Raw genomic sequence first — 12,278 nt, 5'->3', positions numbered from 1 at the left:
TACTTGAGAGAAAAACAACTAATTTACAATTATCGCAGATATTCTCATAACCCACAATTGGTGCCAAATTCTCCACTACTAGTAGCATAGCAATACTGCCTAAAAAACCTTTTCATGGCAGACATTTTGATTTGACTAGGACAAATAGGTGTATTTACAAGGGCTCCATGCCACTCAGACAAAGTGGCACTCCTGTATTTGTGTTTTTTGGTCAAAAGATACACTATGTTGAAATTAATTTGGCTAAATTTAGCTAAAGGGTAGGGTTTAGATAGCTACACCAGCTTATGAATAATTGTATTTCCACCCTACTTTAGTAATTATATTTCTGAATTTGTTTCAGGATTAAAAAAAAATAAGATTTTCTAATCTAGACAGACTGTGACATGTTCTGGATATGAAGCAAGAGCCTGGGCACAGCTAAACTTAGCATAGCATAGACACTCAGCCCAGCTTAGCATAAAGACTGAAAATATCGGAAAAGGGAAAAAGAGATAGTTTTGGGTTCATTGAAAAATAAGAGCGTGACATGTCTAGTTCACATAAAACGTAGTCCTTTAACATTATTTTAATATACAGCTTTGTGATACTGAATACACATTTATCCTTGTCTTTCTCAACATATCTCAGATTTTTTAAAGTATATTTTAAAAGTAATTTCTAATCTACTTTTGCTTCATTTGAGAATTTCAACTTCATTCTATGAAGTAGAATAAGGCAAATGAATACAGTTTTTACAGTAAAATCTATTGTAATTATTAATTTTCTAACTTGACAATTTTCATTCAAATCATGCAGGCTTAGAAATAGTTGATTTATAACAAAACTGCTCAAAAATTATATGTTATAGTACACCAACTACAGCAGGAAATTGGCGAACTTTCGTACATTACCATAAATGAAAGTTGATAAACAACGTATTTATCTTCGAAGGTGTCACTCGGGCCTGAATCATATCATAGCTGTCAGATGAGCAATTTTTCTGAAATATGAGTATTAATTGTTTACTCTTTGATGTACTTTGACTTGCCCATGTATATATTTTTTAAACACATTTGCATACATTCATGTTACAGATTCAGATTGTACTAACTGCATGTAGTAAGCACTCTCAATTGCTTTGTTTTGACTACTCTTGTTTTCATTTAATCTTTTACGGTTTCCAAACAGAATACAAGCAAAAAGTGTCCCGGACTTCTGGAAAATGCACATAGCATGCCTTTAGAAGACATGTGACTGCTGTTATCTGTGTGGTGTCAGTACACTGTGCAGTATGTATGGTAAGTAGTGAATATTTTCCAATGTTTCCCAGAACCAACAGTAATTTAGAAGATACTTTATCTGACAGCTTTTCAATGCACTTTCTATTGGTCACATTAAATTACTTCAACCTCAAATACTTATGGTACCCCAGTTTCGTGTAATTATGCAAAGGAAAGGAAAGATTGATCCTTTTATTATGCAACAAACCATTTTTTAGAAATGAGTATAATAACAGTAATGTTGAAGCTAACCGACAGTTGATTTGGTGAGAGAAAACCATGTTATTATTTTTCCATCCCATAAATAAACTGAACCCTGCATTTACTGCCATTCCTCTATTTTAATAGGTGATGTTAATGATGCTTGACCCATTCCAGTTAAGAGTCTATATGTATTAATGAAGGGACATTTTATTTAATATTACCACTGAATCTTGTGCCATACAAAAGAGTGGAGTGGGCGAACCTAATTGACTCCTCATTCAGTTATTAAATGTCTCCCTCATATTTGAGCAAATGTAATGTGGTAAATTTATACAACACAGCTCTCATCTTTAAATGAATGATCATTCAAAGATCCGATCATAATTAAACAAACTGTCACATTCATTTTATTTTATTTTAAACAAAAGGGTTTGGATCGTAGGTGGAGGACCAACCTTTTGTTAAAGCTTTTCACTGGTTTCTTATCATATAGAGTGCCCTGTAAAGAGTGGAACAACGCATCCTTCCCTGTGCTCACATATGACGTATACTGCCAAACAATAATAATAATAATTAGACATTTTATATAAATTAGACCCAATAAAGTCTTACCAAACCCCAAAGAGACACCCAAGGGCATAGGAATGAGTTTAACATTGGAGGGACAGATATCGGAAACCTTTTTTATTTATTCAAAATTGATTTAACCAGGAAAGCCTCATTGAGATTAAAAATCTCTTTTACAAGAGTGTCCTGGCCAAGAAAGCAGCAAGTCATAGAACGCAATTACAAACAATACAAAACAATGGGTTACATGCTGCCATTCCGACATCTCGCCATTCCGACATGGGTCTCCAATTGTCGGAATGGCGACACTTATTTTTTTATCAAACGTCCCGCCATTCCGACACTTTTTTCCTCCTATGGTCGGAATGGCGGTATGTTTTTTTTTTTTTTTTTAACATACCGCCATTCCCTTTTAATAGCCTATTTTTTACCCAAAACATTTTGCACTAATGATATGCCGGCGCAAATACGCCCTAAAGTTTGGCGCACAAGCTCTGCACATGCAGAGGCCACAGCCTCGCAAACAAACTTTAATAATCTATTATCAAAATCCCCTGAATTTCAAATATAAAAATACAGATATTAATGTAACTTTGGCGAGACTGAAACTGATTAAGCAGAAATACAGTGTCAGTGAGCTGTTACAGCAGCCAGCTGGAGCGGAGCTCTCCACAGAGCCCATGAGTCTTTTGCACGCTGTCATCATATGCAAAAGTAATAATTGCAATTACAGATATCACGGCTACTGCACAGGACACAGTTGCGAGCACTCTGCCTTGCCTTGCCAATAGGAGAAGAGAGAAATGACAACATAGAACGTATAAAACACAACAAAATGCAGTAAAAACGTTTATTCATGTTATTCACGTGATTTATGAGTACTCGCTCCAATTTTGGGAAGCGCGGATGGGCTTTGCGCATTTGGCACAAACACACAGCCGTTGCGCAAGGCTTTATACAGCCTGTTGATATCTTAAGGACCTAACTGGTCACACCTGGGAGTAAATGTCATGTAGAGATTGTTTTTACGTGACATTACAGCTGAACATATAGCTTTCATCCACAAACCAACGTGGGAGAGCCCGAAGACGCATGTGCCAGACGCACATAGGCATGCGTAAAACCAATTTTGACCACTTCATGCTGTTTATTTGCTTTCTTTTAGTTAACTTTCGTTTCTTTTGGATTCTTGTGTGTGTTATGGAGCCGTTTTGGTCCATGTTTGTAAGCCTTTTTTTTCCTGGATTAAATTTTCGGAAGTTGAAACAAGTGGCATTGGAGTGTGTGATTGAAAACCACCGCGGACTGCTTCTCCTCCTCCAGCTGCCGAGACTTTGTGTTTTTAATAACGCTTGTCTATAAACATGTGTTAAACATATAAATTGCATGAACAGAAAGAAGGGACTCACCTGTTGAGTAACACACATTTCCTTATACGGAAAGCCTTGTCGGAATGGTGGGACATTTGAACGTCGGAATAGCGGGATGTCGGAATGGTGGGATGTCGGAATAGCGGGTTGTCGGAATGGCGGGATTTCGGAATGGGTGTTGCCACCCAAAACAATGGTAGAAACAGATCAACGGATCCAGTGTAACATCAGAAAAAAAATAAATAAATCAGCCATCAAAGCATTTACAACCTGATGCGTCATTCTCCAACACATTCAGTCTACTTTTAATAAGATTTAAAGCACATATGTCAAAGTCAAGGCCCGCGGGCCGGAATGAATTTTCCATGGCCCCCTGGATGATATATAATTACTATTAGAACCGGCCCGCAGGCCACAGACGCCCGCTGGTGTTTTGCATGCACCAACACTACATTCCCCACAATGCAACGGTAGCCCGCGAAGTCACTGCAGCGCGGCAAGCGGCTTCATTATTCATCAGCGATCAGAGCAGAGGTGAGGTGAACTCTCAGCTACCCCTACCCAAAAATGGCTAAACGGAAGGTGGACGCTGAGAACAGGGGCTTTCAAGCCAGGTGGGAGGCAGAGTATATGTTCACGGAGGTAAAGGGCAAACCTGTGTGTCTTCTGTGTGGAGAAAGTGTGGCTGTAATGAAAGAATATAATCTAAGAAGGCACTACCAAACGTCTCAGAAACACACAGACAAAGACAAGAATATGGACACAGAACAAAGGCTACAGAAGGTGGAAGAATTAAAACGAGGTCTTAAATCCAGGCAGGCTATGTTCACAAATGCCAAATCACAAAGCGAAGCTGCTGTCAATGCTAGTTTTATTGTGGCAGAAGAGGTCGCAAAATCAGCCCGGCCTTTTACAGAAGGAGAGTTTATCAAAAAGTGTATTCTTAAAGTTTGTGATGCAGTGTGCCCAGACAAAAGGCAAGATCAGCTTTCCACCAATCTAAAAGAACAGCTTGTGGGAAAGGGAAAACATTTCATCGCATATTCTCTTGCTGTGGATGAGAGCACGGACACATCTGACATTGCCCAGCTGTCAATTTTCGTCCGTGGAGTAGACTCCAGCCTGAACATAACTGAAGAGTTTTTGGCATTACATCCTATGCATGGCACAACTACAGGACAAGATCTGTATGAAGAGGTATCCAGATGTGTATATGAGATGGGGCTGCCTTGGGAAAAACTCGTGGGATTTACAGCAGACGGAGCACCCGCAATGTGTGGGCACAGAAGTGAATTGGTGGCAAGGATGCGTGAAAGGATGCGGGAGGAAAACGTCACAGGTGAGCTGACAGCTTATCACTGCATCATACACCAGGAGTCGTTGTGTGGCAAAGCCTTGAAAATGGAACATGTAATGAGCACCATAACGCGAGCAGTTAACATCATCAGAGCCAGAGGTTTAAATCACCGCCAGTTCAAGGCATTTCTGGGCGAGTTAAATACAGAGTATGGTGACTTGCCCTATCACACAGAGGTGCGATGGCTAAGCCAGGGAAAGGTGCTGCAAAGATGATTCGAGCTGCGTGAGGAGATATGTCTGTTCATGGAAAGCAAGGGGAAAGACACAACAGAGCTCCAAAACGTTCCTGTGTGAAATGGCGTTTCTGTGCGACATCACGAGCCATCTGAATGCGATGAATCCTCAGCTGCAGGGATGGGGGGGTGTCATCTCTGATATGTACAGTACAGTGAAGGCTGAACCTCAATGCTCTATGATATGCAGTATACAAGGAGTGAAGGCATTGTGAAGATGCATACAGGTACAAAACATCCCCATAATCAACCAGGGGCAAGAAAGTACCAGCAACAAGTCTCTTTTTTGCAGCAAATGAAAAACAAGACTTATTTCTGAAGTAAAAACCCAGACCAGACGCAGCTTCAGCTTCATGACAAGCTGCTGAATGTGGAGCTTAAAAGACAGGGCATCATCAATTAAAAAAGCCTATATATTTATAAGATGAGAATCACATCAATCACATCACCCTGAGACGTAATTATAGAAGACAAGTCCTGTGGGTTTTTGAGTTACTAAACATCAGTTTTTTTTTTTTTTAGGATTTAAGAACAATTTTAAATCCCTAAACAGGACTTGCACAGTATTAAAAGCATCCTGTAAATGACACAGAGCCTGATGCTGCGTTGAAGCAGAGCAGTAAATAACAGTATCTTCTACATAGAAGTGAAAGTTGGCATTTAGAACACTGTGCCCAGTATTATTAATGGGTCAATGACATGACATGCATATTTTTGTGTCCGAGTCCCTTATTTAGAAAAATAATAATTTAATTTATTCATGACATCTATCACTTTGTTCTATAAAACCTATTTATTTTCATACATTTTTAAGTAAATTCAAATAATTATATTTCTCTATGTTTTGGCCTCTCAAACCCCTAAGATGTCAGGTGGTGCAACTGTCCGAGCAAGTGAGCAGACTAAGAAAGCTATTAAAAATGTTATTTTGATAACGATAGAGTCAAAATAAAACCCTCTGGCATCATTTTATTTTTGAAGTATTTTGAATAATGTTTTTTTTTTTCATATATCAATAGTTTTAAAGCTGTTAAATAACTGCAAAACCATTGTCCAGCAATTTACATTTCCTAAATGTCAGGGTGGCGCAACCATAAACATCAGACTTTTATTTTGAAGTGAAGAGACAATAGCCGTAAACAGGATGTTGCATCAGCCAGGGGACCCCAAATGACCCTTTGGACTAAGTTAAAAGTTTTGTAGATCTCTATCAAATACTGATAAAAATAACTACTTTCAACTCTTATGTAGCCTGGTACACTTTCCATGTCAGGTTGTACAACCAATGTAAAAAAAAATAGAGTTTTATGATAAAATAACATTTTTCTAAAGTGGTCTGTTTGAACTTCATGACAAGGGTAGAAGCTAATGCTAGCATCCCAATAGTCAGGTGGTGCAAGGAATGTCACTATATAATGCTATTCAGAGCTCTAAGATTATCCATGAAACTTCTGAAATGTTTACTAGTTTTAAATGTAAAGATTTTACACACTTTAAAACATTTTACATGATAATTTGTACATTTTAGATGCCGCTATCAACTAAACAAAAATCAGCACGACACAGGGCGCACATTAACAATGATCCAGCTGCAAGGGAAGCATATCTTGCAAAAAGAGAAGAAAGGTAATACATCTAGGCACAGTTATTATTATATTACAACTTTCACATTCTGAAATGGAATTTGTCAGTTTATTAGTTCTTGTTTTATAGTTATCAAAGGAGGAAGAGAGAGGGAAAATTGTGAAGCCCCCCATCAGCCAACTGTCTAAGCAAGAAAAGAAAAAAATGAGGCAACAGTGGAGGCAAGATCAGAAAAAGCACAGGGACAGGAAAAGAGCCACTGAGGAAATCTTGAATTTTACACCAGAGCCAATAGAAACCTCAGCAGAGCTTGAACCTAACTCTCCCAATGTCAGTGTAGATACACCTAAGGCACCCTCCACACAGCAAAGAGAAGCATGCAATCAATGGAAAAGAGAGAAAGCAAAGTTGTGCAGGAAAATGCAAAAAATTAAACGAGAAGTGGAATCTGCCAAAAAAAGAGTCTGAAAAGTTAAGAAAACGCATAGAAAGATTAAAGAAAAATAAGTCTGTTAAGCAAAAGGCTATATCTACTGAAAGAGACAGATCAAGTCCAGTGGCCATACAGAGAAAAGAAAGAGTTGTAGACTTCCTCTGTCGAGATGAGAACAGTCGCTTACTGCCAGGGAGAAAGGACACAGTCACAAAAAACAAAAACAAACAACAGAGACGTGTATTAGTTAAACCCCTCACTGAACTCCACCTGCAGTATAATTCTGAAGTGCAAAAGTCTCACAGGCTGTCTTACAGACAGTTTGTTCGATATTGTCCATTTTTTGTAACGCAGCCAAAATCATCAGACAGGAGTACATGTGCATGCTTAGACCATGAGAATGTCAAACTCTTGGCCGAAAAAGTGCACCAGAAAGGTCTCCTGAAAACTACGAGCATGTCTCAGCTCTTGTCTTTTATTGTATGCAGTCCAGACAACAAGACATGCATGTATTGAGTCTGTCCCACATGCTGTTATAAGGAAGTTGACATTCCAATGGCACAGGCAGAAGAGACCATGACATGGCATCAGTGGATCAGAAAATCTGTGTCAGAGGGGCCAAAAACATACATGAATTTTTTAAAAGAAACACAAACTGGAACATGTGCTGAGCTGTTGACCCTTTTCAATCAGAAGCTCGACAGCCTCGCCAAACACCACTACAACTGGTTGCACCAAGCCAAAGAGTGCAGGGCTTTAAAAGAAAGCTTAAGAGAAGATGAAATTGTCCTCCATGTGGACTTTTCAGAGAATTTCTCCTGCAAACTTAATAGAAAGGTGCAGGCTTTTCATTTTGGAGGGAGTCGGAAGCAGGACACAATCCATACATGCGTAGCTTATACAGCAGCAGGCTCACAGTCCTATGCAACAATCTCTGCATCCCTTCGGCATGATGAGAGAGCTGTGTGGACCCACTTGGAGCCAGTGCTGAGGGATGTGATGAAGAATTTCAATCCATCTCCTACAATTCTGCATGTGATGAGTGATGGTCCAGTCACCCAATACCGCAATAAAAATAATTTTTATTTGCTCAGCACCCTGCCCTTCCTCTCAGGCTTCCGGCAGGTAACATGGAACTTCTCAGAGAAGTCCCATGGCAAAGGCGCCCCCGATGGAGTTGGCGGTGCAGTAAAGCGTATTGCGGACGCTGCTGTCCAAAGGGGTCAAGATGTCCAGACCCCAGAAGATTTTTACAACCTCCTAACAGAGAAGAAATCTGACATCAAGTTCTTCTGGGTGACCGAGGAGGACATCAGAAGATTTGATGAAGCGGTCCCTGAGGTTGTGCCTCCTGTAAAGGGAACTTTGGCGATGCACCAAGTTATTCGGTTCAGTTATTTCCACTGAACCGGGGAAAGTCACGCTTTGAGAGATCTCCTGCTTCTGTAGCAGACCACATAATTAATTTAATTTATATTAATATAGATGGTAAACAATAACAGGCCCGGAATTGAACCCCAAGGGTGGAACAAATGCGCCTGTCTCCAATGTTTTTTTTGTTTTGTTTTTTTTTTTGGGGGGGGGGGGGGGGGGGGGCACGACACGCATTCACACATCATTATGTTCTTTGATTTGGGCAGATTGTGGGTGGAGCTACATGTTAAGAATGTGATGTCACAAGGCATCCTTTGATGACATCAGAGTTGCATATAGGGTACATTCTGGAATACACATTCTGTTAAATTCATTTCTGTTCTAACTGGGAATCAGAAAGCCTATCTTCACTGTATACTCTTCACAGAGCTTACTGTATTGACCAATATCCACCTATAGTATTAAGCCAAAAGCTAAAACAAGCTACAACTAAAAATGTTCCAGCTTAAACGGTTCATCCCAGCAGATTCTCAAGGGTATAAACCCCTTCAGGAAAACGACAATAAGGGATCAAAGAATTTTTTTTCCAAACTGCATTCCGTTACTGAAGAAACACAAGCAATAAATCAACAGAATGGCACCCTGGCTCAGCAAAAGGATCAAATCAACTCTGAGCTGGGAAGTAGCCAGCATCTACAGGAGAGATACAAAGAACTCAAAGCTGAGCGAAAGGCTGCAAGTGACGTAAACAAACACTTGAAAAAGCGAGTAAAGCACTTAAATGAGAAATATTTCGCACAAACAGCCTTGGAAGAAAAATGTCAGATGGAACAGGAGGGAAAGGACAACTTAGTCCAAATCAACACTGCTCTCCAGAGAGAAATTGCAGCTCTCAACTTAAAACTCAAGGATCCTGCCGCTTTGGATGAAGAATACAGGAACCTAAAAATGGAGAACAAAACCCTGACCCAGCAAAATAATCAACTGCAAAAGCAGGTTCAGGAACTTCAGAAGGCAACATTAAAAGGAGATCACCTGAAGGAAAAGTCTGAGAAAAAGGAGAGAGAGAACCAGTCTTTACGCCTGAGCAACACAGATCTGGGGGAAAGGCTTCAGAACTTGCAAGACAAACTTAAGTGTGAAGAAAGGATGAGGCTCCAGTATTCAGCCGTGAAAGCTGAAAAAAAGGCTATGCTGGATTACAACTACAAACTCCAATATAAAATCCAGGAACTCAAGGAGCAGTATGAAAGTGCAAAACCCTGGATTAAAGAATTTAATACGATCAAACGTCAGATAGCTGCCGTTAATGGTAAAAGGGCCGAGCTGGTGGCCGAATATGGGAGACTTGACAACGAGCTCAACCAAATTAAAACTTTGAACAGCCAGAGTTACGAAATCCAATCTGATGTCATGATTATTCACACCGAGAATCTTTGTCTCTCCCAGAAAATTCAGAAACTTCACAAAGAACTCTTGAATTTTAAAAGCATGGAGGACAGCCACAAAGCAACCAGCGCAGAAGGTTATGCAGTGCCGCAAGAAAAATCAGCTCACGTAACACAGCTTTGCGAGAGGAATCGCAGCGTCAAAGAGGAGAAAGTCGAGACTGAAAGAAGCGAAGGAAGGAAAGAGACAAAAGACAGCAAGGACTTTAACAATGGGCTGCAGCAAATGATGAAACCAGATTCGACTCTCTCAGCTCTCCAGAGGACACCAACTGCCAACAGGGAGCCTGCTGAACCTATCCAAGGACCTCCAGAGAGGCGTTTTCATTCCCAACCATCTAAAAGTAATTCTATCTGAGAGTACCTCTACTCTCTTCGAAATATAAACATTTATGTTTATTACATATGCAATATGTCACTGTATGGCATTGGCCTGTTGGTCATTTAATCCAGATTGAACTAAATTACTAACTGATAAATAGACCTCAGTGCCACCTGTTAAGTATCCATTTATATCTGTATGTACTGATGCTCCAAATGTTCCCTATAGTTGTGAATTTATTGTATTTTCATGTTTTTATTTCTATTGGCCATACTACAAATGAGTGTGGTCCAAATGGGATATAATCAAACTGAAAATATTTTAAATCCAAATGTGGGTTGAATTCTTGGAGTTTGTACATAGGAATTGTAACATAGATAACTTAAAAGACTTAAAAGTATGTATTGAGTTTGCATAAGAATTAAAAATAAAAGGAATAAAAGGAACACCGCAACTACTTCACGGAGAAAGATCTCATAAAAACAAAGAAATTGAGGCCCAACAGGTGCTACTCAAAGCAATAAATGAATGAAGATAACACAAGGAAATCCCAACTTTGAGTTATTAAAACCAATCTTACATTCGCTGATGAGAAAATGAACAAACAAAAACCTGCATAGAGCAAAACACAGACAGAGAGTAGCCTCTCTAAAACTAAATAAAAACTGAATAAAATAAATTACTAACAGTGTGAGTGTGTGAGTTTTGTATGAGAGGGTTAGACTAATCCCTGGCCTAATCTCCAGGTACAAACAGAGAAGTCTAAGTTATAACAAACTAAACATCAACTAAGTATCAACTGAGGCAGGCTGAAAAGCAAGCGTGGACCAAATACTTGCATTAATTAAAAAAACAAAACAAAGCACACAAAGGCGAGTTCCTCAGACAAAATCACAGCTGTCCACAATGACTCTGGGACTAGGGTTTGGTATCGTTTGAATTTGAACGATTCTGGTTCCGATTCCTAACGATTCTCGATTCCGATTCTTTTAAGAGTCAGGGGCTGTGTCCGAAGTCACTCCCTATTCACTATATAGTGACCACGCCATTTTGTAGTGGTGTCCGAATGTTTAGTGATTATTGATGTTCACTATATAGTGCACTGAATGTATCCCACAATTCACCGCGAAATACAGTAACTATCCGATGGTCACAAGATATCCCACAATGCATTGCCAGAAATTCTCTGGGCTGCGCGGAAGGGATGGCAGACGGACGGGAGGAAAATTTAATGTACAAATGTAAGTATTTTTCCGTTTAACGTTTGATTCCGAAGTATAAAACAGGTTATTAATATGCAATACTATTTAAAACTTACTGTGGGTACGCATTCAACCATTATGGCATCAATAATGGCTAGCGACAGAGGTCAGTATTACAGGTAATTGTTAATGCTATTTTTCATGTGTAGCTAGAGTAAAAATGTACTACAGCTTATTATAATTAATAAGTAACGTTAGCGAAATTACATTCAAGTATCAAATAAGCACGGGAGAAAACAAGTTCAGACCAACGAGTTGGCTCCAGCTCCTCCTTGTCACTGCTGCCTGCATTGCTTGGAGTCTCTTGAAGGGGTAGGGGGAAAAGTCAAAAGTTCTGACATCCCCACTCTGAGATACTCAACCAAGTCGGATGGTATGGGGTGTGACATACTGGATGCAGTCCTCCCCGCTCAGTACCCTGGTGTCTCTGACTGCTATGAACCTTTGAAACCTTCCGTTGACTAGTTTTGAGTGCATGGTCTGCTGACCATGCAGCCGAAGACAACTCCCCTGATCTTCAGCGTCACTCTTTTCTTGATGTCATCTTTCACGTAGGTAGGAAGGTCCGAAAAAGGTCAACAGATGCAGCAGGCTCAGTTCTTTCTGGCGGCAAGTCACCCATTATTTGTTGACATTTCTATGCATCCATCGGCAACCTTTTGGGCGATTCTCCTCCCCTTTACGACCCATGCCTTCCTCCTCATCCTGAGCAAGGTTCCAGCCACTCCATCATCAGCCTGGGCTAACAGGGTGGACACCCGGGCGTCGTAAAGTAGCATGGGGACGCTGACTTGGTTTACTCTGAAGTCTTGCACTCGGCCTCCACAAAGCAACAGCCCAGTCTTAATCTATGTAAACCA

At 40.0% G+C, this 12,278-nt stretch overlaps 1 pseudogene; it reads left to right on the top strand.

The window, feature by feature from the left end:
* Window positions 1–3,970: 3,970 nt before the first annotated feature.
* On the top strand, window positions 3,971–5,210 carry LOC140282558 (general transcription factor II-I repeat domain-containing protein 2A-like; annotated as a pseudogene).
* The last annotated feature ends 7,068 nt before the right edge of the window (window positions 5,211–12,278 follow it).

The sequence above is a fragment of the Leuresthes tenuis genome, unplaced genomic scaffold (assembly GCF_036924035.1).
Source record: "Leuresthes tenuis unplaced genomic scaffold, fLeuTen1.0.hap1 SCAF_23, whole genome shotgun sequence".
Lineage (NCBI taxonomy): Eukaryota > Metazoa > Chordata > Actinopteri > Atheriniformes > Atherinopsidae > Leuresthes > Leuresthes tenuis.
This window is presented reverse-complemented; position numbering and strand designations above follow the sequence as displayed.